Genomic DNA, 23,459 nt, shown 5'->3' with positions numbered 1-23,459 from the left:
TATGAATCTATCATGGTTGGACCCTGGATAGTTAGCATATAGAGAGGTAATGATTCCCTTGGCATCACATACAACTTGCACGTTGATGGAATGCCAGTGCTTGCGATTCCGATAGATGTGCTCAGTGGCCCTAGGTGGACGTAGGGCCACATGTGTGCAATCAATGGCACCAAGCACTTTAGGGAACTGCGCCACCCCGTAAAAGTCCTGAACCATGGCTTGCCTTTCTGCGTGTGTTCTGGGCATGTATATGTGGCTGCGGACTGAGGGGCGTGTAGTCATGATTGCCAACAACTGATGTAGGCATTGTGACTGCATGGTCTGTGAAATGCTCTCGAAAATGGCAGTTGTCTGCTGAAATGACCCAGTGGCCAGATAATACAGCACATTGAGCACCTTTTCCAAGCGGCTCAGTGCTTGGGAGCACAGGGTGGGTGATGTGAGGTCATCTTCCCACTCCCTGACCAGGTCTAGGATGATATGAGGTGGGAACCTACACCTGCCATAGACCTGGTCATGAGGCATCCCAAAAAGGCTGGTCCTGGGTAAAAAATGCATGCCCTGGCTATCCTCCTCCTGCGGTGTCCCACGATCATTGCTGCGATAAATGGCACATTCATCGTAGCCGTATACTCGTGCTTGTGTTTTGCGTGTCTATTTGTGCATTGTACTTGTGCACGGTGACGCTTACGCCAGCTTTCACTTGGCGGACGTGTTTCCGGGTTAGCGTGTCTTTTCCCGCGAGCTGGTGAGCCCTGTTTGATTCTATGAATACGTGTTGTTAGCACGAACATTAAGAACACTCAGGATCAACTCTGGTAGTGCAATGGAAAACCACTTGAATTATCTTTTGGCAGTGCAATGGAGAAACACTTGGATTTAACTTTGGCACAGCAATGGGAATCAGATGTAACTTTGGCGCAGCAATGGAAAACACCTAGATGTAACTTTGGCAGTGTGGTGGGAAACACCAGGATTTAACTTTGGCACAGCAATGGGAATCACTTAGATTTAACTTTGGCACAGCAATGGAAAACATTCAGATCCAACTTTGGTAGTGCAATGGGAAACCGCCTGGATTTAAATTTGGAACAGCAATGGAAATACCACCATGAAATTAAATTGTTGGTAGTATGATGACAACCACTCTTGTTCAACTGTGGTGGTGGAAAACATGAAAAATCTTTTTTTATTGATTTTAATCTACATGTTATATATCAAGCACGCGTGTGCTCCCATCATACAGTAGTAAAGGACAATGTCAGAAATATTGCAGAAAATATCTTAATAAAAGGTCAATGCTGCCACCACTGTAACCGTTTAGTAATCAGAATATAAGGCTCAGTGTTCTTGGCCCCAGTGGCGAGGATCCCTTATGCAAGTCAAATATCCATGTTAAAAAAAAAATCAGGGAGAGGTAAACAAGTTTACTGATGCTCTATAGAGTGAATTACTCTTTATTCTGTAGGTGGGTAACTCACAATATCGCCTAGTTGATTTATAATAACTCGAAGGCGTGAGAAACAAAACATAAATGCTTTCATGACTGTACAACACTACAAGAAAACCATTACATAAGAAGCATCACTCCCCAAACCGCTTTAATATCACTTCAATAATACATTTTATTTAACATTTTTCGTAACTCATAAACTCCACATCAATTACACATGCAGCTTGCGATCGGCAGTTGTCATTATCTTTAAATGTAAGGAAACCTTCACGTAATTGAACAGTTTTTAAAAGAAGTTCACTTAGCCTTTTGTTAGTAAGGCAGCCATTTTCATTATTTGCTGAGGCTTTAAAATTATTTTGCAATAATTATGGTGGAATTGTATTTTTGGAGACTTCACAGCAGGATGCTTTCCATGCTCAATACTTGTCTTAAAATGTAGCTTGTCTTGCATAATTAGTACCTGTAATGTATTCCTCAGCTCAACGTGACAGACAAGCGGAATTCTTGTTTCTTATTGAGCTACTCTTTTTCCTGGCATGTCAGGGCTGGCGAGGACTAAGGAACAGATTGTATTAGATAATTTGAAAGCATTGCTATCAAGCTGACCTAAAGTCATTGCATTCGTCGTGATCAATTTCAGTGGCATAATAGTGTTACACTTGAACACCTTTTCTTGGGCAGAGTGCATAACATCGGACGAGACGAAGGAGAGATCTGTACTGCAGCAGTTAAACAGTCAGATTTATTGAAACAGAGAATGCTTATTTTTTTAAAGATGTATGTGATGTGTAAATGTAATGTCAGATGGCATGCGCCTTTTACCTGATTTCCACAAACGTGTTTCCCCCTTCATTTTCATGTCACTGCATTTCATCAATGGAAATTCATTAGGTAAAAGTAACACGATGTAGGTTCGAGCTGCCTAATTCCTTGCTGCGAAACCAATTTGGGGTGAAAATAACTCATCTGTGAAGTAAAAGGCATATTTAGTGTACCTTTCAATAAATATACATTTCAGAAATTATTTTCATAAAACATGCACGTAAAAATAAAAATCACTCGCTGTAGCAAACAAAGAAAATGTTAATCCTGCACAATTGTATAAAACAATAAAAGTGAGATCAATTAATAACTTTGAAATAACGTAGCAGCCATTAAAAAAAAAAACGTGTTTCTTTTCAGTCTACAGAATTCTCATCAATATTGAAAGTTGCCACAACAAAAAAAAATAGCAAACCCAAAAGTTACAGATCCAACTTCCCCCAGTGTGGCAAAGATAAAGTGCTTCAAGTTTGTCATCACTTGAGCAAAAAGTAAAACTAGCTTTCGACTTTTGTGACTTGATGACAAGGTCAACATTGATCGGCAGATATCGGGTTTTTACTCGATCTGGAAGTAAAATTAGTGAGATGGAAGAGGCCCAGTCTCATCATAATACGCACATATCTGTTGAAAAATGTTTCTGTCTTTTCAAGTAAGGTTTTAGGACCCCAAAGTTTTCTTCACTCTCCAATAGTAGTCAACCCACTCATGATGGACCTGCTTGATGACATACGTTGATAAGGAACTAATGAGGTTGACTTCATCCCAAATAAACCTAATATCACATTTAATAACCATGTGTCATATATCGCAATCAATGAGTAGCCTTTGCTCCCTATAAATCCTTAAATAACAATGGTATTTTCTGTATTGGGCAAGGTGAGAAAACACCAATGTGGTAATTCATAGAATTTCGCACAAAAGGGGCGCACGCGGCTGGCGCACAGTGTGCCCGTGCGAATGTCTGCGCCAGCTGCGTGCGCTAAAATCGATTTCCGCGCACAGCGTATTCATGGATTTTAGCCTCCAAGACCAGCCGTGACACAGAGTGGCGCAGCGACCCTGCAGCAGCGCCAGTCACGCCCCCAAGAACGCCCCTAGCGCAAGGAAAAGCCATCAAAATCCCCAATCCAGCGCAAAGGGCTGCGCTAACCCTGGACCAGTTTACAGGGCTGCCAAACAGCAAACGCCAAGCGGGGAACGTGTATAACTGGGGTTCGCGTGAAGTTTCACACGCGAAAGGGCCTGTGCGAGTGGGGTACGTGTATAACTGGGGTTTGCGGGAAGTTTCACACGCAATTGGAGCAGGGTACGTGTATTACAGGGTTCAAGGGAAGTTTCACACACAAAAGGGCCCTGTGCGAGCGGGGTACGTGTATAACTGGGGTTCGCGGGAAGTCTCACACGCGATTACAGCAGGGTACGTGTATTACGGGGTTCAAGGGAAGTTTCACACGTGAAAGGGCCCTGTGCGAGTGGGGTACGTGTATAACTGGGGTTCGCGGGAAGTCTCACACGCAATTACAGCAGGGTACATGTATTACGGGGTTCAAGGGAAGTTTCACACGCGAAACGGCCCTGTGCGAGCGGGGTACGTGTATACCTGGGGTTCGCGGGAAGTCTCACATGCGATTACAGCAGGGTACGTGTATTACGGGGATCAAGGGAAGTTTCACACGCGAAAGGGCCCTGTGCGAGCGGGGTACGTGTATAACTGGGGTTCATGGGAAGTCTCACACGCGATTACATCAGGGTACATGTATTAAGGGGTCCAAGGGAAGTTTCACACGCGAAAGGGCCCTGTGCGAGCGGGGTACGTGTATACCTGGGTTTCGCGGGAAGTCTCACACGCGATTACAGCAGGGTACGTGTATTACGGGCTTCAAGGGAAGTTTCACATGCGAAAGGGCCCTGTGCGAGCGGGGTACGTGTATTACTGGGGTTCGCGTGAAGTTTTACACGCGAAAGGGCCCTGTGTGAGTGGGGTACGTGTATTCCTGGGGTTCGTGTGAAGTTTGACACGCGAAAGGGCAACACCCGTGCGCGATACGTCACAGACGCGCCTTTGGTCCAATGAAACCGCGTGCGTGTGCTGATCCGCTTACGCGCTAAGGGCCTTTCCTCGAATTACACGCTGACGTGCAATTTTTTCACATGCCAAATCACTCCGTATCAAGCTGGCCACGCATACACACACGGAAGACCACGCTTCTGTCCTGAAGGTCATTTTCCTGCCCCCCAGAGGCCCGAGCACGCTCCCACCTGCCATTTGCTGCTGCTTGACTGTCTGCTGCCCACGTGCCCTGCTATTTGGTGCCTGCACACAGTTGCTGTGTCCACCCCTGCTGGAACAGAAGACTCCTGACTGGGATACCATCGGTCCACAGCCCAGCCCCAGGACCCAGTTGCCCACCCACTCCTGCCTCTGGGGTTGCCATGTCAGGCACATCTCCATCTGGCAACACTGGCACCCCACAGCCAGAGAGGCAGAGGGCCACCAGCTTCACTGCCACCGAAGTTGGTGTCCTGGTGGAGAATGTTCTGGGGCATTATGATGCCCTCTTCGGAACATCACGCGCCAACCAGGAAGGACGGGAGAGGATCTGGGACGACGTAGTGGTTGCCATCAACGCAGAGGGGGTGGCAACCCGCGACATCAAGCACGTCAAGAAGCGCTGGGAGGACTTCAGGTCCAGGACCCTCCACAAGGCCCGGCGCCTCACGGAGGGGGGCCAGGCACGCATGAGTAACATCCAGATGAGGGTCCTGGAACGTGTAGGCCCAGCGCTCCACGTCCAGATCCTTCGGAGGCGGACCCGTCCGGAGTTGAGCGGTAAGTGGCCAAGCATTGCTGTGTGAGACAGGGCATGTTGCAGTGTGCTGGTAGTCTGATGCTTGCCTGTATGTGTGACATAGGCCATGTATGGATGTGTGTGTGCAGGGACATCATGGTCATGCATGTGAGACCAGTTATGTGTGAACCACATGGTTGGTGCATGTGTTTTAATGCAACATGGGGAGCTCTATGCGGAATGCACACATGAAAGCATGGCTGTCTCTGTTCCTGGACATGAAGGGGGGGTGAGGAATGGGTGCTGATGTCATGTACATGTATGGTGCACATGTGTGTGTGTGTGCCAGAGAAGTGTGTGTGTGACTTTGAAACGCCATGGCTGCATGTGACTTTGAAGGCAACATCTTGGTTTACAGGGGCCCTTATACATGGATGTTGATGTTGATTGCAGGCGCCAGGACTGTTTCTGCATGTGTGTTGTGTGCATTCACCCATGTGTTGTGGAATGACAGGATGGAAGTAACATTTGACAGTGCCACTCATGTGTTATTGCTTCCTGTCTAGGGTATTTTGTACTGTACCCTGATGCTTGTGTTTTATGTCTCGCTCTACGCAGCGTCAAGTGAAGAAGAGGGCGGAGACGGCGCTGTGGAGCCAAGCGGCGGGGATGCCTCCACTGGGCGGCGACGCAAAGCCCAGCCACCCTCCCAGGAATTACCATCATCCGGGACCGAGGGGGATGGTGCTGCGTCTGCCACAACGGCTGTGGCGGAAGGGATGGGTGAGCCCCCACAGGGGCTTCCAATGACGTAAGACGGTGTGGAGACATCAAGGTTGGTGGTCTCCACAGAGGAGGAGGAGCCCACTACTGAGCCGCACATGGGGCCTGGTAGGGGTAGTGCCACTGGTGCAAGTGGTGCAGTCCAGGGCCAGGGTCAGGAGGCAGCACAGGTCACCGCGGAGGGGCCTGTGCATGTTGTTGTCCCTGACCCTGTGACTGCACCACGATGCACCAGCAGGGAGGCCCCGTCCCAGGCCCGTCCGCAGGTAGGGGAGAGAGCCATGTCATCCACCTCTCCACTACCTGCGGACGAGGGGTCCCATGAACGTATGGGCTCCGTCCTGGTTGGTGGGTCCCTACATGTGTCGCGCACTCTGGCGGACCTCTCCTCCTCTGCGGAGACTATGCGCCAGTCATTCTCCACACTGTCTTCCGGCCCAGATTCCACCAGGGCTCCCTGTAGACCTGGCCCGACCAACACAGCCAGCTTGGTGGAGCTCACATCCCTGCCACAGTCGGGAGTCGGGGGCCCAGCAGGGGTGGACACCACAACTGGAGACCAGCTGATGGAGGATGTGCAGGCACCATCAGACACGGCACATGGACAGCAGCAGCAGAAGCAGGCTCTAGGTGGGAGCCATCATGGCTCGGGGCCTTCGACATCGGAGGGGCAGGCATCGGCCAGAGGGCAGGAGGACCCAGGACTGGAAGTGTCTTCCGTGTGGCAGCGGTTAAGCCATGCCATAGATGCGGAGCGGCAGCGGGCAGAAGAGGCACGGCTCATGATGGTCAGGGCCGAGAACTCCATGCGGAGGGCCCTGAGACCGGCCAAGTGCCTCGAGGCAATTCGCAGGGAGTTGGAGGAGAACATGTCGTCATCCCTGCGAACCCTCAGGGCCATGGAAGAGGACCGCCTCCAGGACATTGAGCAGGAGTTCGATGATGCCCTGGGCCGGGACATCCAAAAGTGAGTTGTCGGACTAGCCCGCTGCCCTTGTAAATAATTTTTAGAGTTAGGTTTCCTTTTCGTTTTCCTTTTATTTTTGGTCAATGGACAATGCCACACAAATTTGTATATAATTATATTTAAAGGTAGTTAGGTAGGTAGGTTCCAATTTTTTTGGTTGGGATCATGGACCCTTTACATCATTGGACAACGGATTGTAAATAGTTGGACTATGGATTGATTTCTCTTATTTTCTGTATTATGAACATGAAGCAATGTAGATCTTTTTTAATTTTCTTTTGGATTTGCGTTGTTGGAGGGTGACTTTGGACTGTTTTTCTTTCAATTTTTTTTGGATTGGTTATCATTTTCAGTCAATCATCTTATTCACATGCTTTTCATTTCATGTTTCATATTTTGGTATGCTTTCATTTCATTTTTGATTCCATGTACATAATACATTTACATTTTTTGCTTCCATGTGTGGGATTCGCTCATTGGGTTGATGCATGTGAAAATGTGGGTTTACACAAGCAATGCCAACCATTGTATGTCTGTGACGGACATGTGCTGATGTACATAGTTGATTTTTGGTTTGTGTCATGAGATCAGCATTTCACTGCTGGGGTGTGGGGGTGCTGGGGGACATGAGTGGGGGCCTGCTGGCAGGTGCCCTGCACTGCTGGGGGGTGGGGGTGCAAGGGGACATGAGTGGGGGGCTTCTGGCAGGTGCCCTGCACTGCTGGGGGGTGGGGTGCTGGGGGACATGAGTGGGACATGAGTGGGGGGCTGCTGGCAGGTGCCCTGCACTGCTGGGGGATGGGGGTGCTGGGGGACATGAGTGGGACATTAGTGGGGGCCTGCTGGCAGGTGCCCTGCACTGCTGGGGGGTGGGGGTGCTGGAGGACATGAGTGGGGGCCTGCTGGCAGGTGCCCTGCACTGCTGGGGGGTGGGGGTGCCGGGGGACATGAGTGGGGGCCTGCTGGCAGGTGCCCTGTACTGCTGCGGATTGGGGGTGCAGGTGGACATGAGTGGGGGCCTGCTGGCAGGTGCCCTGCACTGCTGGGGGGTGGGGGTGCAGGGGGGCATGAGTGGGGGCCTGCTGGCAGGTGCCCTGCACTGCTGGGGGGTGGGGTGCTGGGGGACATGAGTGGGACATGAGTGGGGGGCTGCTGGCAGGTGCCCTGCACTGCTGGGGGATGGGGGTGCTGGGGGACATGAGTGGGACATTAGTGGGGGCCTGCTGGCAGGTGCCCTGCACTGCTGGGGGGTGGGGGTGCTGGAGGACATGAGTGGGGGCCTGCTGGCAGGTGCCCTGCACTGCTGGGGGGTGGGGGTGCCGGGGGACATGAGTGGGGGCCTGCTGGCAGGTGCCCTGTACTGCTGCGGATTGGGGGTGCAGGTTGACATGAGTGGGGGCCTGCTGGCAGGTGCCCTGCACTGCTGGGGGGTGGGGGTGCAGGGGGGCATGAGTGGGGGCCTGCTGGCAGGTGCCCTGCACTGCTGGGGGGTGGGGGTGCTGGGGACATGAGTGGGACATGAGTGGGGGCCTGCTGGCAGGTGCCCTGCACTGCTGGGGGTGGGGGTGCTGGGGGACATGAGTGGGACATGAGTGGGGGCCTGCTAGCAGGTGCCCTGCACTACTGGGGGTGGGGTTGCAGGGGGACATGAGTGGGGGCCTGCTGGCAGGTGCCCTGCACTGCTGGGGGCTGGGGGTGCAGGGTGACATGAGTGGGGCCTGCTGGCAGGGGCCCTGCACTGCTGGGGGGTGGGGGTGCAGGGGGTCATGCGTTGTTGATCAGTAGTGCAAGGTGACATGTGGCTTGGCTGGGGGGCTGCCCATGGTGGATGGCCTGCCAGCAGGCCCCCACTCATGTCCCCCTGCACCCCCACCCCCCAGCAGTGCAGGGCACCTGCCAGCAGGCCCCTACTCATGTCCCACTCATGTCCCCCTGCACCCCCACCCCCAGCAGTGCAGGGCACCTGCCAGCAGGCCCCCACTCATGTCCCACTCATGTCCCCCTGCACCCCCACCCCCCAGCAGTTCAGGGCACCTGCCAGCAGGCCCCCACTCATGTCCCACTCATGTCCTCCTGCACCCCCACCCCCCAGCAGTGCAGGGCACCTGCCAGTAGGCCCCCACTCATGTCCCCCAGCACCCCCACCCCCCAGCAATGCAGGGCACCTGCCAGCAGGCCCCCACTCATGTCCCACTCATGTCCCCCAGCACTCCCACCCCCCAGCAGTGCAGGGCACCTGCCAGCAGGCCCCCACTCATGTCCCCCTTCACCCTCACCCCCCAGCAGTGCAGGGCACCTGCCAGCAGGCCCCCACTCATGTCCCACTCATGTCCCCCTGCAAACCCACCCCCAAGCAGTCAGGGGCACCTGCCAGCAGGCCCCCACTCATGTCCCACTCATGTCCCCCAGCACCCCCACCCCCCAGCAGTGAAATGCTGATCTCATGACACAAACCAAAATTTAACCATGTACATTAACACATGTCCGTCACACACATACACTGGTTGGCATTGCTTGTGTAAACCCACATTTTCACATGCATCAACCCAATGAGCGAATCCCACACATGGAACTAAAAAATGAAAATGTATTATGTACATGGAATAAAAAATGAAATGAAAGCATACCAAAATATGAATCATGAAATGAAAAGCATGTGAAAAAGATGATTGACTGAAAATGATAACCAATCCAAAAAAATGTGAAAGAAAAACAGACCAAAGTCACCCTCCAACAACGCAAATCCAAAGGAAATGTAAATAAAAACTCCATTGCTTCATGTTCATAATACAGAAAATAAGAGAAATCAATCCATAATCCAACTATTTACAATCCATTGTCTGGAGAAAAAAAAATCCATTGCTCCATGTCCATAATGCAAAACAAAAAAATAAAAATGAATACATGATGAAACTATATACAATCCATTGTCCAAGGATGTAAAGGGTCCATGATCCCAACCAAAAAAATGAAACCTACCTACCTACCTACCGAAAAATATAACTATATACAAATTTGTGTGGCATTGTCCATTGACCACAAATAAAAGGAAAACGAAAAGGAAACCTAACTCTAAAAACTATTTACAAGGGCAGCGGGCTAGTCCGACGGCTCACTTTTGGATGTCCCAGGCTAGAGCATCATCGAACTCCTGCTCAATGTCCTGGAGGCAGTCCTCTTCCATGGCCCGAGGGTTCGCAGGGACGACGCCATGTTCTCCTCCAACTCCATGCAAATTGCCTCGAGGCACTCGGCCCACCTCAGGGCCGTCCACATGGAGTTCTCCGCCCTGACCATCGTGAGCCGTGCCTCTTCTGCCCGCTGCCGCTCTGCATCTATAGCATGGCCTAACCGCTGCCACACGGAATACACTTCCAGTCCTGGGTCCTCCTGCCCTCTGGCCGATGCCTGCCCCTCCGATGTCGAAGGCCCCGAGCCATGATGGCTCCCACCTTGTTGCTGCTGCTTCTGTGCCTCTGCCTGTGCCCTGGCTCTTGCTGCCTGCACATCCTCCTCCGGCTGGGGTGCAGTTGTTGAGGTGGCCACCCCTGCTGGACGTCCGACTCCCAACTGTGGCAGGGATGTGTCCTCCACCAGCCTGGCCGCAGGGTCAGAGGCAGCTCCACAGGGTACCCAGGTGATACATGGGTGGGAAGATGGCATGGAGGATGACTGGGGCATAGGGGGTTCAGTTGAGGAGGGGGTCGGAACAAGGTCCAGAAAATGGAGGAATCCAGCCCTGGTGAGCTGTCCCAGTAGGTCTACGCGGTCAACGAGCCATCCGAGAAGACGTGCAGTCTCCTCATGGAAAGACTGCAGGTCAGCTCGCATGGCCCGTTGACGCAACGCCACCCCACACTCAACCCGGTCCCGGATAGCCACGTCCACAGGGAGAGGAAGGCCAGTTGTTGTAACCGGATCCCCTCCCTGAAATCGGGTCTGGACGTAGGCATCCCTGCTGGTGCGGGATGATGCAGTGACAGGATCGGGAACAGGATTACACACAGGCACCTCCGCGGTGGCCTGTGCTGCCTCCTGTCCCTGCCCCTGCACTGCACCACTGGCACCAGTGGAATCCCCACCTCCAGACCCTGTCTATGTCCCTTGCACGGCCTCCTCCTCCACCAAACCCCCCACCAACCTGGATGACTCCGTGCCATCTTACTCCGTCGGACCCTGCGGGGTCTCAGCTGCCCCTTCTGCTGCCGAGGAGTCCAACTCCGACCTCCACGTCTTGGATCTTCCCTCAGCAGCTGCGGCCTGGGACGTGGCACCAGACTCCTCACTCCCCGACAAGATGACAACCTGGGAGGGGAGCCGGGCCTTGCTTCTCCGGCTGGCGGGATGATCCCTGCCGCTGTGCTCCACAGCACCCTCTCCGCCCTCTTCTTCAGTTGATGCTGCAGACAGGGAGAGATAAAACACAAGCATCAGGGCACTGTACAATGGATTGATACACACATGACAGTTGCACATGACTGGCATTGTTTAACTACAGACACGGCATCACACTCCACAACACACATGTCATTTTATCTCACACACATGAACATTTCAACAGCAACATTGCACCAGGCAGCACCATCCATACACATACAACAGCATGAACAGGCAAAGGTGAGCCTAACATCACATGAAACACAAGGAGTGTACTAGACATGCACACACACCACCACACTTACATGCATGTCTACATCTCCTCCAACTGTTGCAGTGATGAGATCACCATACATCCTTCTACATCTGCCATTCATCCTTCTACATATCAGTGTCACGTGCATCCTTGTTGCATCACATTTGCACACTTGTCAGATACACATACATGCACATGTACACAGTGCAGATACATGCATTATGAACCACCATCCATGCCACAACCATGCCAAGGTACATACACAGAAATTCAAACATGTGTGCTCCCACACATGCATTTGCCCAGCATGCTTACCAACACATACACCATCAATGTGTCTCACAACTGAGAGGACTCACATGTGGCTGCCTCACGCCCATGTTCATACACATCCCTACATGCCCCTACATAAACACATGTGCAACCTGCACACTACTGACACACCACGACACGCACAGCGTACTATCACCATGCATGTACACTTACCGATCGACTCCAGACGGGTCTGCCTCTCAAGGATCTGGACGTAGAGTGCTGGGCATATGCGTTCCAGGACCCTCATTTGATGGTTCGACAGCTGGTCTCGGCGCCCCTTGGCATCCGCTGCCTTAGCGAGGCGCCGGGCCTTGTTGAGGGTCCTGGACCTGAAGTCCTCCCAGCGCTTCTTGACATGATGTAAGTCGCAGACTGCCACCCCCTCCGCGTTGATGGCAGTCACGATGTCCATCCAGATCCTGGTCCGTCCTTCATTGTCGGCGCGCAAACTTCCAAAGAGGGCATCATACTGCCCCAGGACTTGCTCCACCAGGACACCAAATTCGGTGGCAGTGAAGCTGGTGACCCTCTGCCTCTCTGGCTGGGGGTTGCCAGTGCTGCCAGATGGTGTTGTGCTGGACATGGCAACCACAGAGGCAGGTGTGGGTGGGCAACTGGGTCCTGGGGCTGGGCTGTGGGGCGATGGAATCCCAGTTGGGAGTGTTCGGTTCCAGCAGGGGTGGTCACAGCAACTACACCCCTGGCTGACGTGCAGGCAGCAAATGCCAGGGCACGTGGGCAGCAGGCAGTCAGGCAGCAGCAGATGGCAGGTGGGAGCGTGCTCGGGGCTCTGGGGGGCAGTAATTCGGCCTTCTGGGCAGGAGCGTGGTCTTCCGTGTGTTTTCACATGGCCAGCTTGATACGGAGTGATTTGGCACATGAAAAAATTGCACGTCAGCGTGTAATTCGAGGAAAGGGCCTTAGCGCGTAAGTGCGTTAGCACACGCATGCGATTCCATTGGACCAAAGGCCCTTAGCACGTAAGCACGTAAGTTACATTATGCGCGCGGGCGTTTCCCTCATAGCACGTGATGAAAGTGCACACGTGCAAAAACTGCACGTCCGATTGTCATCGCGTGTAATTGGAGGAAAGCGCCCGCGTACATGCGTATCTGACGTGTACGTGTGGGCTGGTTTAAAAGCTATGTCTAGGACGCCATTTCCTTGTACGTGCTTTTCGTGGAGAGCAAGTGGGTGAAATCTGTACATCTTGTCGGTTCACACACGATTACTTCACAGCGTTTCTAGTTCGTACTCCCTGTTACCTCTGACAGCTCTTTTCTAAATTTTTGTTGGGCCTGTTTCCTCTAACAGAGTTCACTTCTCCTTTTGTCCTGTCTCCTCAGACAGTGTACAATTCTTCTTTTGGCGGGGGTGTTGCCAACGCGCACACGCGCGTATTTTTCACGTTCTTTTTCCAGGCAGACGGTGAGTTCCGCACGTACTTAGCAACTGTGCTTGCCCTGTGTGTCGCGTTCCCCTTCAGAGGTCATTGTAGGCTGCGTGTATTATGCGTATGCTTATTTTTGTGTTTCTGGGTGCCACAGCTTAGTGCGGGTTCATTTGTTCACGCACGTATCTACGAGGGGTTGCGTGCACGTTCATTTTTTATATTGGGCTGCCTGTGCATTGCGTGACCCGTCATCTTCCCCCAGGGGTCACAGACAGCCTTGTTAGAGCACTAGGGTACGAATTCCAACTAGTATCCTACCCCTTTGACCCCCAATTGCCCAGGACAATAGTTTACTGTAACTCCCATACGCACAACAACATCAGTGCCATGGCTGGGAGGCGACCAAGCGGTAAGGGAGGCAAAGGTGGCTGACCCTCAAAAGATGGGTGTGGTGGGCGCGGTAGGGGACGTGGCCAGGATTTGCAGGGTGCCCATATACCCCCATGTGTGGAGGAACAATCAGGGACACCCATGCCCCCCACCCCCATGGTTGAGGGAAACATGGCTGACACCATCCAAGCTCAGCCCCTGTTGGACCAGCCCATTGTGGCACCTGACCTGGCACAGGATGACTCCCTGGCTGACTTTCAGGTCAGCAAGTCTAGGCCACGTATGGAGGTGGAAGTTGTTGTCACCAATCCACGTGGATCTGGGGCAGCTATGTCATCTGCTGCCCCAAGTATGCAGGGTGGGGAGGCTGCAGGGTCAGCTGCAGCTCCACCCGCCCCAGCTCTGACTCTCCCAGCCAGGACAGTGTCAGTCCCGGTCCATCAAACTGACGTTCCCCCTGCCAACATTACCCTACAACCAATGCCTGCATCAAGACCTATGGTCATTGTGCATTCCCACACTCCTACTACCCAGTCCACCAGTGATTCTGCCCCTACTGACCAGAGTGGCGTAAGCCACTCTGTCTCTGCTCCACCTTTAAAGAAAAGGAAGAAGGGTGCTCTGGCACGACAGGCTGAGACCCCAGACACGGCTACACACTCCAGTACCTCAAGGAAGCCTTGCTATAATGAACCGGAACTTGATGCACTTGTGGGCTATGTGTCGGCACATAGCCACGAAATGCTGGTGACTGCAGGGTGCAAGACCACACCTGGTCAACGTAAGGCACACTGGAAGACCATCGCCGACCGCATAAGTGCCCTTAGATTTGTGAGGCGCTCAGCTGATGATTGCTACAAGCGGTGGAAGGACCTGAAACGCTGGCCTCAAATCATGCTGCTACTCTGGTGACTGGCGGTGGGTCTCCACAAAAGGACAACAAACTCACTGATCATGAGTCTGTTGCTGGGGCCTTTGTCACAGAGGAACAGATCCAAGGTGTGGGAGGACTACCTGATTATGATGCATTGTCCGGTGAGTGCCCATGCATGTGTGTGTAATGCATGTGTATGTTGTTTGGGTGACGAGTTCTGATTGAGTGCCAGGTGAGGGTGTGTGTGCCTGAGTGGTATGGGTCACCCATGTGCTTCATCCAAAACATTCAGCAGCCTTGGATTTGGGTGTGACAGTATCCCTTCTGCCCACATTAGTAATTTTGCTCAACATTACGGCAGTTGCCCTTGAAGTGGCATCTTGCAAAAACATTGTTTGTATTTTTCAGTGTTCGTTCAGGCTGATTTTTTCAATTCTACCACTTTTGCTTCGCATTCCTCAGCCCTATTGTCACATTTGTGACATGCTTCTGTCATTGATGAACCCCACATTGGCCCACATGTGTTACCTTGTTAGATGAATTATTTGACCATTCAGGCTAATTGAGTATTGGCCTAATCACAGGAATTTTCGGGGCCTGTTTGAATGTGGAACATGATAGTTCTTTCCTGTCGTGCTGAAGTGACCAACCATTGATGTGTACATCGGCCTGCAATCACTGTATTGTTGTACACGGGATGTGTTGCAGTGTGTGGCACATGCCTATTTTGTCACACTATGTAGCATTTTTTATCTCATCATGTCCATCTCACATGGATGGCTGACAGTATTCATTCACTGACATATGGATGTACTTGTGGAATGTACCATGGCTAAGGTACATGCCATCTGTGTGATGGCATGTGTCATGTATGTGTATTGGACATGCCACTCACAGGCCAATGTGTGATGGCAGTGCTACCCAGCATGCAGCACATTTGTTGCTCTTCCATGTTGGTGTCATCAGTGTCTGCCTTTTGCCTCCCCTTCCAACTCAGTGACAGTGCATGCATGGGAGGGTTATAGTCATGTGGGACATGTGTAAATCATGTACTGGTTCTGTAGCTTGTCAGGCCTATTTGTGTGCTATTGTGCTAATGCCTGTTTCCATTTTTTGTCTTTCATGTTTTTGCAGGGGATGACGCACTTGATGCTGTTGAGGTTGAGGAGATAGTGCAGACCCAGGAGGAATCTCAGGCACGACCGGGCACTAGTGGGGGAAGTGGTGTGGTGGTGGGTGAGAACCCAATCTTGCTGCAGAACATTCTGTCGAGGGGTGCCTCTGGGTACACCTCCCCAGACCTCTATTTAGGTGCTGATTCGGATGATGAGACCTATGTGCCGTTGCAGGTAAGTGTTTCTGGCAGGGATTCTGTTCTGTCTAACGCACCTGTACCAGGGGTAGAAAACTCTATGGGGATGTCACTGTTGGTAAGTCCGCCTTTGGTGGTTACGGATGCAGGGTCACACTCCACAACATCTGATCCGGTTCCTGGGCCAGCAGATCAGAGGGGGAATGCAGTCCTGCAGCCTCAGGCAGTGCCGGCACAGCAAGGCGCAGATCGCCTTGCCCCAAACAGGTGTGGTGCCCGCCGACGCGGTGGCCGTATGCCACCAGGCAGTACCGCATGGGAACTATCCATGTACGGTATGGCAACCCGACAGGCAGCATCAGTTGAGATGATGGCTCAAGCAATGGAGAGGGTGGCCACTTCCATTGTCCCCCCTGAAAGGCAGATAGAGCAACTACAGCAGGCAACAGACTCCATTTGCCAATCACACAGGGAGGACATGTTGGCGTCCAACAGGGACAGACGGGCGGCAATGGAGACTCTACGCCAATCGATATCAATAGAGTCCCAGGGCCACAGGGAAGCCCTGAGGGTAGAACTCCATCACCTCAGGGAAACTCTTGTTGACCTTGAGGCTTCCACTAACTTGAGGACAGAACAGCAGCTGGAGCGGCTCACATGTTCGCTCTCAGTTGAGATGCAGGCAACTCGGGAGGAGATCCGGGCATCACGTCAGGTGCTGCATGGTGATCTCCGCACTATAATCCTCCAGAACGAGACCATCCACACCTGCATGCTTGCTGCCATGGAGGACCATACCAGGGCTTTGAGTGGGCTGCCTCCCATAGCACCACCACCTCCTGTGGCAGCACCACCTCCTGTGGCAGCAGCAGAGGGTGTTGAGAGCGACAGCAGCAGTTCTCCCACAATGGCATAGCCGTGCAGGCCATGAGCCCATGGAGGTGTTTTTTTTTCCCTACATCCACACAGGTGGCTGTTGGTGCGCACCCTGTCCTCGGACCTCCTGGGTGGCCTCCCCCTGGCCCCCACATGGCCATTTTTGATTTTTGATTTTTGATTTTTGATTTTTGATTTTTGATTTTTTTTTACAGTGTGTTGCCTTGTGTGGCTCCCGTGGGCATCCACTGTATTCCGGCTGGGCACATGCAAGCTTGTCCTGAGTTTGGGTTAGATGCTTGGGTTTGTGAGACACACACCCCTCCTGCTTCCCGTTTCCATGGGCTTGCAAATGGTGTGCCCAAGTGTTAGGGAGAATTCTCTGTTTAGGCTGAATTTTCTAACCTGTGAGTCCCCCAGCGGCTTTGCTGGATTTCTGGAGTTTGTTTTTTCCATCCTGCCAAGAGTGAGACTCTTTTCCTCCCACTCTTGGACATGAATGTGTGTAATTCCTTTGAATGTAAATGTGTTCTATGGGCTATGGGGTCTTTTACTCCATAGGGTCTCATATGTTTTTCTATGTGTGTTACACCGTACCCTACGTGCCGTAACACTGGGGCGTCCTAGCGGACCTCCACCATAGACTCCATACCCGGGGACTTACTACTGTCTCCCCGGGCATGTAAAGTCACCAATGGCTTTACTAGACCTAAATTTACTAACAGAACTAGTACAAACCATCTTATTGTGGACGTGCTAGTAGGGGTAATTCGATTACTCCTGGGTCTGTTACTCGAGGGAGCACTGTCCCGTCCCCCCTCGTCGAGTTTTGGCTGGTGGCAGTGGAAACTACTTGTTATGTTCGACCCCGAACATAACCCTATGGGATTCGTCCCATTGTTGGAGATTGATACTTTTCCTCGTTAAACTCTAACGTACCTCCGGTCTACTTATCTTAAATAAGTTTATCGGATGGTATTTTCTGCCAGAACTCGGTTTTTAAAATGGCGTCTGTGTTCGTCTCTGTGACTCCTAAACCAAAGGTTGAGCCCTTTGTTCCACTTTTGGCGGGCCTCTGTACAGAGACCCTCCAAAGTGGTGCCATTCTGTCTGGGTTACCACAGGAGTGTTGGAGGGGGTTTAGGCACCCTGGACCGAGTTGCCTTGCCAACTCCGGTCGCACTCTGGAGTGTTTGGCCCAAGTGGTGAGCCTCCCCGCTCACCACTTAGCGAGTGTTGATTGACAGCTAGGCTGAATGAATGGGGGTTTTCTGCATAAAAGCAGGGCTTTTGGGAATGGATCTTCAGAAGTCGCCACAGGACCTAAGAATCCGACGAGGGTAACGCTGAGCCGACCTGCAACGACGACACCTCCGGTGGAGCCCTGCTGAACCGACTCACCACTTCCCGACGACAGAGGAGATCTCCCTGCCGGAGAGTCTCTTCCCCTGACTGGTGGGAACAACCAGTCCCCTTTGCGTTTTCTTCACCTCAGGACGCGATGGTCGAATTGCCCGTGCAGAGCACCCCAGCAACCGGATAGCCACTACCCCTGTACCGCGACCAAAAGGTGGTGCCTTGTGACGGAGCACTCCGCGGCTGGTCTCTTCCCTGATGGTGCACCGGACTTCACTTTTCTTCGACGACGAGATCATCTCTACTCTTGGCAAAGACCCGACGTGCATCCACCACCAGGAACAACTGCCCCCGCCAGAGCTGTCTCTCCACAACAAGGTACCGTGTCCGCCTGGCTTCCCTTTCGATCGGTTCGAGTGAGGTGTCTTAATCCTCTCCTTTCCGTTGGGTCGCCTCCAAGCTTTCTCTAGCGTGTTGTTCTGAACTGGTTCAATCTGCCGATAACAATTTGCTACAAAGACTCGAACGCATTTCCTCTAGAGACTTTTTGGGACATATCGCCTTGCCTCTCTCCGAGTGGACCTGGCCTCTGAACTTTATGATCTATTGTGGTTCTTGCCTTCTTGCCTTGCATTTTTTTCCCGTGAAGTATTGAACTGTGTTGATTTCGTAACCTGCCTATTTTTCTCTCCCGTCCTAACTAATATTAGAGTGTCAACTAGGTTGAGGTATACACCTCTGTCTGAAAATAAGTGATACCGGTAGAACCTAGACTTGTCGAAATATTGTTAGGGGGATTGATCGTTTTCTTCTTCGTAGAGTAATTGTAATTGAAGTGTTTGCCGTGATAGTGCCATAGTGTTTTCTATAGATGTTCCGTTATAAATAAATACCTTAATATCTTTACACTGAAGCCTTGTCGCGTGATTGCTTGTCTTACTGTGAAGAACTGTCCTATATTGTATACTCCACATACTGCTTAACTCTTCTTGAGAGAAGTCTGACTGCTCAGCCACAGCTACCAAGTGAATCTGTGTGGTACAGACTGCTACCAAGTGGGTTTACTGCCAAACACCTGTAGTCCTAAATCTTTTGCAGTGGTCCCAGAGGGAACTGCACAGGTTTCCGCCTAACACCAAGTGACATTGACTTACACAGTGACGTAGGACTCCCATGAGCTGTGTGGGCGGTCTGTAGTCAATACTGTGTATTCATTCCTAGTGGATATTGTTGTTGAATTGTACACTGCATGGTGTATTGCTATGTGCTTGTGCATCCATGTTTTTCACCTAATTTGCAGGTTAATTCTTCACAAGGCCGTCTACTTTGGAGATGGAGTTCATGTTGTAAGCAGTGCACTTAGACATTTGCGTGGCAGCAGCACTGTACAGTTGAAAGTGGCCGATGTGCTGGCATGATCAGGTTGTAAGACTACCACTACTTTAACTTAGTACTGTCATGTTTATGCTATGTTTGAGGTTGTGTAGCTGCATTGTATTGTTGGTAAGTATTTGGTAATGTGTGTTGTTCTACATTACTGGGAATAGCAAAACAAAAGAGTTGATGGCTGGAAGGTTTAGAATAAATCTTGACCTCTGGCATTGCTCTGGGCAACCCCCCAGACCATCGTTCTTCGCCTGCCAAGCCATTACAAAAGGGGAAAAACCATATGCAAATCAGGCTTGGTCCCACCCCCAAAGGGGTAGTCCAGCCCGAACTGCTAGGTCACATCCCTTTTGCACGAGACCACAAGCATCCCCAGACATGTTTCAGCCTTGTTGGGCGTCATCAGTGAGGAGTAGCTTGGGTCTCTAGGCCCAGCAGGCAAGGGACCCACGTCTGGGCATACCCTTCCCACTCGGGGTGACAATAGCAAAACAAAAGAGTTGATGGCTGGAAGGTTTAGAATAAATCTTGACCTCTGGCATTGCTCTGGGCAACCCCCCAGACCATCGTTCTTCGCCTGCCAAGCCATTACAAAAGGGGAAAAACCATATGCAAATCAGGCTTGGTCCCACCCCCAAAGGGGTAGTCCAGCCCGAACTGCTAGGTCACATCCCTTTTGCACGAGACCACAAGCATCCCCAGACATGTTTCAGCCTTGTTGGGCGTCATCAGTGAGGAGTAGCTTGGGTCTCTAGGCCCAGCAGGCAAGGGACCCACGTCTGGGCATACCCTTCCCACTCGGGGTGACAATAGCAAAACAAAAGAGTTGATGGCTGGAAGGTTTAGAATAAATCTTGACCTCTGGCATTGCTCTGGGCAACCCCCCAGACCATCGTTCTTCGCCTGCCAAGCCATTACAAAAGGGGAAAAACCATATGCAAATCAGGCTTGGTCCCACCCCCAAAGGGGTAGTCCAGCCCGAACTGCTAGGTCACATCCCTTTTGCACGAGACCACAAGCATCCCCAGACATGTTTCAGCCTTGTTGGGCGTCATCAGTGAGGAGTAGCTTGGGTCTCTAGGCCCAGCAGGCAAGGGACCCACGTCTGGGCATACCCTTCCCACTCGGGGTGACAATAGCAAAACAAAAGAGTTGATGGCTGGAAGGTTTAGAATAAATCTTGACCTCTGGCATTGCTCTGGGCAACCCCCCAGACCATCGTTCTTCGCCTGCCAAGCCATTACAAAAGGGGAAAAACCATGTGCAAATCAGGCATGGTCCCACCCCCAAAGGGGTAGTCCAGCCCGAACTGCTAGGTCACATCCCTTTTGCACGAGACCACAAGCATCCCCAGACATGTTTCAGCCTTGTTGGGCGTCATCAGTGAGGAGTAGCTTGGGTCTCTAGGCCCAGCAGGCAAGGGACCCACGTCTAGGCATACCCTTCCCACTCGGGGTGACAATAGCAAAACAAAAGAGTTGATGGCTGGAAGGTTTAGAATAAATCTTGACCTCTGGCATTGCTCTAGGCAACCCCCCAGACCATCGTTCTTCGCCTGCCAAGCCATTACAAAAGGGGAAAAACCATATGCAAATCAGGCTTGGTCCCACCCCCAAAGGGGTAGTCCAGCCCGAACTGCTAGGTCACATCCCTTTTGCACGAGACCACAAGCATCCCCAGACATGTTTCAGCCTTGTTGGGCGTCATCAGTGAGGAGTAGCTTGGGTCTCTAGGGAGCATATTGTGTGTGGGCAGTTTCAATTAGCGACACTATACTTTGACACTTGTGTCATGTTTTGGGGATTGCTTTGTTTGCTCTCGCATAGCATGACATGCCATGGTGTGTTGGGTGGCGGTGCTGGGGAAGGGTTGGGTGACATGGCACTGTTGTCATGTTGTATTTTGCAAGGGGGTAATGATTTTAGCAGCATAGAAGTGTGTCTTTTGATGACACAGCATTGGTGGTGTTTGTGTAGGTAGGGATGCACACAATGTAACACTTCCAGGTGACCAATCTCAGGCTGGTAGGTTGTTACAGTTGATTGTCCCTTATGTCATCATCATTGATTGTCAGATGGTATGTGCCTGTTCTCTGTGCACTCCACAGGGGTGTGATTTTAGGTGAAGTAATTAGCCACCAGCTGCATACGGGCTGCCTCACCCCGTGCCCTTTCCCCTCCCACAGGCAGGCCCCGGCGTGTTGCAACGTTGTGCAGGACACATGTTGCCACTATGATCCTGCACACGACTGGGGGAGCGTATAACAGCTGCCCGCCAGAAGGGTCAAGGGAGCGAAAGCGTGACTTGAGCACTCCGAACGTGCGCTCCACTATGCCCCGGGTTGCAATGTGGGCTGTGTTGTATCTTACCTCGGGTGGCGTGGTGGGGTTCCGAATTGGCATCATCATGTGGGTGCTCAGAGGGTAGGCACTTTCCCCTGGGGAGGTGGTGATGGATATCATTAGTGGGGTTGTGACATTGCTCAGTATCTGACATGCATGCATGTGCAGTGGCATTTATACTCACCGAGCAGCCATGTATCGCCATGCCGCCCAGCTTCTAAGTCCCAGTTTAGGGTTGACATTCTGTAAATGAAACTGTCGTGGGTGGACCCTGGATAGTTGGCATATACTGAGGTGATGATTCCCTTGGCATCACATACTACCTGGACGTTGATCGAATGCCAGTGCTTGTGGTTTCTATAGATGTGCTCTGATGCCCTGGGGGGATGTAGAGCCACATGGGTGCAGTCAATGGCACCTAGCACTTTGGGGAAGTGTGCCACCCTGTAAAAATCCTGGACGGCAGCCTGCCTTTCTGCAGGTGTTCTGGGCAGGTAAATGTGCCTGCGGACTGATGGGCGTGCAGTCATGATGGCCAAGACCTGGTGTAGGCAGCGTGACTGTGTGGCCTGTGACACCCCCCCCCCACTATAGCAGTTGTCCGCTGAAATGATCCAGTGGCCAAGAAGTGCAGTACATTGAGGACCTTATTCAGGGGGCTGAGTGCTTTGGAGCACAGGGTGGGTGATGTGAGGTCATTCTCCCACTCACTAACCAGGTGGAGTATTATGTGAGGTGGAAACATGTACCTCCCATACACCTGGTCATCAGGCATCCCAAAAAGGCTGGTTCTGGGTGTAAATATTCCGAACCTGACTAGCCTCCTCCTCCTCCTGCGGTATCCCATGACCACTGCTGCTAGGAACGGTACATTCATCCTGGCGTCTGTGCTTGTTTGTTGTTTGCGCGCACTTTTATGCTGCGCGGGTCCACGTATGCCTGCTTCCTGCTGGCGTACGTGTTTCCTGATTCGCGCTTCTTTTTTGGCGCACGCCTTAGCCCCGTTCGATTCCATGAATATGTGTTTTGAACGTGCGTGTGGGCGTTCCGCGCACTTGCCTCCTGTACTTCCCCCGTGACGCCCACATTTTCACGAGTTGTTCCCCATTCCGCGTGTTACGCCCCCTGTTCCTCCTACTTTTGCTGTGTGAGCCGCGCTATGTGTGATTTCGCTGTGCGCGTAGCGCACGCTGTTTGGAGACGTGTGCGCCAGCGTGCGCCACGCAGAATTTTGGCGCACATCCTGGGATTTACACGCGCACAGACTTCCATGAATCACTGTGCGCGGGTTTTGCTACAATCCGTGGAGAGAATGTTCTTAAACATTTGTGACACCTGGGAGTGTCACGTACCATTGCTGCCAATCTAACTCTCAGGTAATCAGAGAAAATTCCTCATTTTGTAAATATTTGCCTGCTAGGCAGACATACAGTCTAAGGTTTGTGGCACACTAGATACATCTTAATTGTGTTATTTTTTAGATTTTTTGAAACACAAAATAAATAATTTTTTTCTAACCATGTTGTGGAGTTGATTATTAAAATGGTGTCATCCTCAATCAGTAAGGTTCCCACCTTGAGCACACTCCAACAATGAGATATCTGCTTCACGTCTGTTAACCTATACAATGACAAAATCTGCATATAAGGATAATGATAGGGACAGCAGACACCTTTGCTGGCACCCCTGGGGTATTGAAATGTCCTTGCTGTGTCTCCTCAACTTGATAATGAACTGAGACATAATGGTTCTTGTACAAACT

This window comes from Ambystoma mexicanum, chromosome 5q (assembly GCF_040938575.1).
Source record: "Ambystoma mexicanum isolate Mex_15411 chromosome 5q, UKY_AmexF1_1, whole genome shotgun sequence".
Taxonomy (NCBI): domain Eukaryota; kingdom Metazoa; phylum Chordata; class Amphibia; order Caudata; family Ambystomatidae; genus Ambystoma; species Ambystoma mexicanum.
Note: the sequence above shows the minus strand (reverse complement) of the source record.